Source organism: Orycteropus afer, unplaced genomic scaffold (genome assembly GCF_000298275.1).
Source record: "Orycteropus afer afer isolate SDZICR_OR568_19922 unplaced genomic scaffold, OryAfe1.0 scaffold00028, whole genome shotgun sequence".
NCBI classification, from domain to species: domain Eukaryota; kingdom Metazoa; phylum Chordata; class Mammalia; order Tubulidentata; family Orycteropodidae; genus Orycteropus; species Orycteropus afer.
This window is the reverse complement of record NW_006921615.1, coordinates 18,842,673-18,849,110: the sequence shown is the minus strand read 5'-3', so window position 1 is coordinate 18,849,110 and position 6,438 is coordinate 18,842,673.

Here is a 6,438-nt window from a genome sequence, read left to right as displayed (position 1 = left end):
ATATATGTAGCAAAAATTAATACAACTGAAAAAAAAACAGTCAAAAACAGTCAAATCCAACAGAGTTGAAGATTCAGCATTCCTTTTAATAAGTGATAGACAGAAAACCAGGCACGAATAGAAGACTTGAACAAATTATTGATCAGCTTAAGCTAATTAACATTTGTAGAATACTGAGAACAGTAAAATACATATTCTTTTCCATGCACAAGAACAGTCACTGAGAGAGATAATATTCTGAGCCATAAAACTACTCTCAATAAATTTACACAGAGTAAAACATTAAAAGTATGTTCTCTGACCAAAATGGAATTAATAATCAACAAGAGTGATCCTAGAAAATCTTCAAATATTTAAAATTAAATAGCGTAATTTAAAATAACCCAGATGTTAAAGAAGAAATCACATGTGACATCAGAACATACTTTGAACTAAATGAAAACAAAACACAACTTATTAAAATGGGTGGACTCTATCGGAAGCAGAGTTTCAAGGGTCATTTATACGATCAGAGGCTTTTATTAGAAAAGAAGAAAACAAACAAACAAACAGAAAAACTCACTGCTGTCAAGTCAGATCCGACTCACAGCGACCTCTCCCTGGGTTTTTGAGGCAGTATCACTATGGAAGTAGATTGCCTAATCTTCCTTCTGAGGAGTGGCTGGTGGGTTTGAACTGCCAGCCTCCTGGTTAGCAGTCAAATGCCTTAAATAGAAAAAGAAAAGCAAATGAAAACACATCATAGAAGAAGTAATAAAGAGAAACATAATAATAAATGAGAGAGAAAACAGAAAAGCAATGAAGCCAAAAGGTGATTCTTTGAGATCAATAGAATTGATAAATCTCTTTCCAGATGGATTAACCCACTGCCATCAAGTTGATTCTGACACATAGCAACCCTCACTGGGTTTCTGAGTTGGTAAATATTTATGCAAGTAGACTGCCCCATTTTCCTTCTGTGGAGTGGCTGGTGAGTTTGAACCACCATCCGAAGGTTAGCAGTCAAATGCCTTAGGCACTGCCACCAGATCTCCTTTCCAGATTAGGCAGGAAAAAAAGGATGAAAATTACTAATCTCAGGAAGGAGAGAGGGGATATCACTACAGATTATACAGCCATTAAAACAATAATGAAAAAATATTATGAACAACTTTATGCCAATAAATATGACAACTTAAATGATACGGAGAACTTAACTGAATGACAGAACCACGAAAGTTCATTCAGGAAAATTCTTTAGTGGGGGAAAAAAAAACAGCTTTATTGAGATATAATTCACGTATTATACACTTCACCCACTTAAAGTGTACAATTCAATGTGTATTATATTCAGAGATTTGCATCCATCACAACAGTCAATTTTAGAATATTTTAATCACCTCAGAAAGAAACCTGTTACTCTTTAGCTATCAACCCTGTAATTATCTCCCCCTGCACCCCTGTTCTAAGCAACCACTAATCTATGTCTCTATAGATTTCATTTCATATGAATGGAATCATATAATATGTGGTCTTTTGTAATTGACTCCCTTCACTTAGCATAATGTTTTCAGGGCTTACCCATTTTGCAGCATGTATCAGTAGACTTTTCTTTTTATGACTGAATAAAATATATTATATGGGAATACCACATTTTCTTTATCTCATGAACAGTTGGGTTGTTTCTACCTTTTGGATGTATAAATAGTGCTCCTATAAATATCATGAACAATTTTTTGTGGGGGCATATGTTTTCATTACTCTTGGATATATATCTAGAAGTGGAGTTCCTGAGTCATATGTTAACTGTATGTTTAATCATTTGAGGATCTTCCAGATGGTTTTCCAAAAAAGCTACACCATTTTACAATCCTATTAGTCACCTTCATTTTGAGAGATAGCTTTGCTGGATGATTCTTGGTTGACATTTTTTTTTCTTTGAATACTTTGAATATGTTACCTTACTTCCTTCTGACCTCCATGATTTCTGCTGAGGAGTCAGCTGTTAATCTTACTGGAATTCACTTGTAAGTCATTTTTCTCTTGCTGCTTTCAAGATTTTTCTGTTTTTGAATTTTACCTCAACTACTTGGAGTCCTTAAGAAATGGGGAGGGGGGGACCCAAAATATGTCCAGGCCCTGAAACCTCTCTGTTCTGTTACCTACCCTCCCACACACACCTTTCAGGAGTTCTGGTGGCATAGTACCTAAGGCATTTGACTGCTAACCAGAAGTCTGGCAGTTCAAACCCATCAGCCACTCCTTGGAAGGAAGACGGGGCAATCTACTTCCGTAAAGATACTGCCTCAGAAACCTGAGGAGGGGTCGCTCTGAGTCAGAACCAACTCAGTGGCAGTGAGTGTTTTTTGGTTTTGGTGTCCACAGGAGATATCAGTCTGGTCATCTGTCCGGCCAGCACTTCTTCTACAGAGTCTTATTTCTCCTTTCTTTGTCCCAGCCTTTAGGGAAATTCTTTCCATGAGTACCTTTTTAGAGGCTCCCAGGCCTCCTGTCCCCAACTAGCCCATCTTGCTGTTTTTGTGAGAATTTGGGGCAACCATCTTGAGAGCTACAAATAAGGACAACTTCTTTTCCTTCTTTTGTTGTCTGATTAGAAACTTCTGCCTGTGCCACAGCACCATTAGAATTCAGGGGCTAGAGGTGTCCAGGACGTGTACCTGACTTAAGTTTGAGGACATTCTTTTTGCACTTGACTCTGGCCATCAATTACCTATACCTGGCTCCACACCCCAATCTTTACGAGACTGAAGTGGCCTAACTCTTCTCTGCAACCTCCTTCAGAGAGGACGGTGGGGCAAATTGAGATCTGAATTCCATACTGACACCTGCTCCTGCAGTCTCCATATGAGTCTGGGACCTTTGATTGTAGGTCACAAAAGGTACTGATATGGGAGCTGGGCTTGTATTCCTAAAAATTCCCCTCTGGGGTGTCTACTAAATCATTGGTCCTCCTTCACCCTTGATGGAGTGAAAAAGCAGCAGCATATTTTTTTTTTGCAATACTGCCTGGCCACAATTCACTTTGGGAGATCAAGAAAAATGGCCAGAGAACAGTAGTAGTCTTTCTTATAACACCAGTCTACAGTTAGATCTTTTTTGCAAAAGACAAGAAATATAAGGGGAAATTTCTTATGTCTGAGCCTTCAATGCCTTGTATCAAGACTCTGATTTAAGAACTAAATACAAATTTAAAGACCCCAAAGATATCTCTTTAAGGTTTTTGTCTTGAAACCCGAGGAGGGGGTGGATATACTCATTGATCCTTTGTTCCAGGCTCCACCTTGCCCAAAACCACCTTCAGTACCTGAGGTATCACCCACAGACTCCCCAAGAATAGGGTGGCCAGATCCCCCACCTTAAAATCCTCTGGGGACAACGCTGCCACTTCTTGTAGAGGAACAGGTGGGACGCTCACTAGCTCAGACAAGTGTACCTCTCCACCTCCCACCCTAACTCCTGTACCTGCTGGACCTAACCCACTACTCCGTTTCCTCTTTCCCTATGGAACTTAGGTCTGGAAGCAGGTTATAACCCTCCAGCGCCAGAAAGTTTCTCCCTTTGAGGCAGGTGATAGATGGAAATGGGGGAATCACCTGTGTATAAGTCCCCTTTTCTGTCTCCAACTTGGGATTATGTAAGGAGAAATTTGGTAACTTTTCTGAGGACCCTGATAAATTCAGAGATGAATTTATCAAGCTTACTTTAACTTTTTATATGACCCAGGGCAATGTGAACTCCTTGTTGTACCCCAGACAAGAAATCTAGGATCCTGACTAAGGCCAAGAAACATACAGACTTGCTAACCCCCATTAACCCACACCATGACATTTATAGACCAGTGAGGGAAGCTATCCCTGAGGCAGATCCTCACTGGGACTATGAAAGTCACATTAACCAGGCTAAACTGAGGTATATGCTAACTTGCCTCTCAGAAGGGATGATAAAATACATTGTTAAACCAGTTAATTATGATAAGGTAAAGGAGGTAATACAAGGGAAAGAAGAAAACCCAGCAGTGTTTCTTAAACGGTTAGCTGAGGCAGTTAGAAAACATACGAATAAATGACCCAGATTCACCAGTAGGGCAGCATCTAATAGCAATGCACTTGATCATGCAGTCAGCTCCTAGTATCAGGAGAAAGCTACAAAAGCTAGTGGTAGGACCTAAACCCCTGCCCTCACAGCTAGTGGAGAAGACTTTTAAAGTTTTAATAATAGGCACTGGACAGAGGAAGAGAAGGAGGAGAAAAAGATGGGTAAGCAGTCCCGGTTGATGGCCACTGCAAATGTCCAAATGTTCACAGCAGTCCTGCAGGGGCCACTTGACGTAACCCATAGGGGCCAAGAAGATGTAGGCTGCCAGGTAGTTCATCATGGCAGCCAGCAAAGTTGAAGCCAAACCAGCATTGTTGTTGTTGTTGTTATGTGCCGTTGAGTCGGCCCCGACTCATAGCGACCCCTCCTTGGGTTTCCGAGGCAGTATCACTACGGAAGTAGGATTGCCCAACCTTCCTTCCGAGGAGTGGCTGGTGGGTTTGAATCGCCAGCCGTCTGGTTAGCAGGCAAGTGTCTTAGCCACTATGCTACCAGAGGACCAGCATAGGTACTGTCATTCTACTCAACAGGCAACTTCAGCCTAACCTGCATACCCATGCCCAAGATGCTAATTTTAATGCATCTCTCAGTCCTCAACATTCTAATTCCTCCCCAAGATGATCCTTTCCCATACCTTCAACCCTTCTGACCCCAGAGTATGGGGACCCCTTAGTCATACCCCACTATTTATGCCAGTACCCAAAATAGTTCCTCTTTGTGGAGCTGGCTATTAAGTTCGACACCTCAGCACCTCTGCTGGGCCAACCGCCTTGAATCCCACTTCTTTGCACCCCCGAAGGGTTTTGAATCTCATGTTTAGACCCTGCTAATTGAACTTGGTGGCTCACTGCCTAAGGCATTTAACTGCTACCAGAAGGTTGGCAGTTCAAACCCACCAGATGCTCAGAAGGAAGTTGGGGGCAATCTATTTCCATAAGGTTTTACCACCTTGGAAACCCAATGGAGATCACTAGGAGTCAGAAATGACTTGATGGCAGTGAGTTTGGTTTTTGAATTGAACTTGGAGTTTCAGCTGTTTAGATTTAAACTCTTAATACCTGCTGCTTTCTTACAGTAGTTATTATCCCAAACAACCAATCAGTTTCCCTGTTCTAGAATGGTCCCAGGCCTAAATGTGCTGGCCTTGTCTGCAGAAAAAGGGAATCAATTACCCTCATAGTATTAGGAGTCACTGCCTCAACTGGAGCCCTTGCTGGGCTTACCATCAGTGTTGTATATACCAATGCCCAAGTCCAAAACATATCCAACACTGTCCAGTTTGTGTTGAGTCTGGACAGTTTGCTCACACTTCAGAAATCTCGAGATTCACTGGCCAACATGGTCTTAGATAACAGGCTTTCCCTGGACTACCTTCTAGCTGAACAAGGTGGAGTATGTGCAGTAGCAAACACCTCCTGTTGTATGCATATCAATACAACTGGCGAAGTGGAACCTAGGGTCCAAAGGATCCTTAAACAAGCTGAATGGTTGAAAATAGCTCATACATGAAAGAGCAATACCATTTGGAATCAAATCAAAGGATACTTGCCTTCCCTTACCTGGTTTTCACCCTTCTTAGGGCCTGCAATGGTCATTTTACTTCTACTTTTATTTGGTCCCTGCCTGTTTAAGCTTTAAGTAGTTTGTGTCCCCGAGGTTACAACAATTTTAAGTTAAACTAATAATGATGCAAGGCTTTCAACCAATATCTGGAGAGGAGCCTACCGGCACATACAGATCTTCTGAGCACACAGTGAGAGGTTTCTACTGTTAGGCAGAGATCGACACCCCTGTGTAAACATGAAGAAGTTACAGAAGAAGAGACTTCCACCCATGTTCCCCATAAAGATTTATGAGTGTGAAATCTCTCAAGGGAATGAGACAGGTAGGGAGCAGCAGGACCCAATAAGTTAAAATTTAAAAAAAAAAAATCTAAGTTACAAAACTAAAAGGTTAACCAAGCCTAACTGGTATAGCTGGAGATTAACCTACATCCTGGAACATGAGACAAGAAAATAACCACCAACCCACCCACTTTTGTACTTTACTATCTTGTAAGATGTTTTTGCAGGTAAACCAGTTTGATCCAGTACTCCAGGTATGTGCACAAAGTCACAGAATGACCACTATCTGACCTTCCTGGGTATTGAGGCAAAAGCACTGGCAGAACTGAACCAATCCCCCAGAGAACAGTGCAAGTAAAATATCCCAGAATAAGTAATGTCAAGTGGATCCAACAGCCTTTGCAACAGACTCCATCTTGTGACCATAAGTCTTTGTGATGGGCTCCATCTTGGCCACCTCCTGTGCGTAAACCTAATGTTTGTAACACTTTCCCTCTAG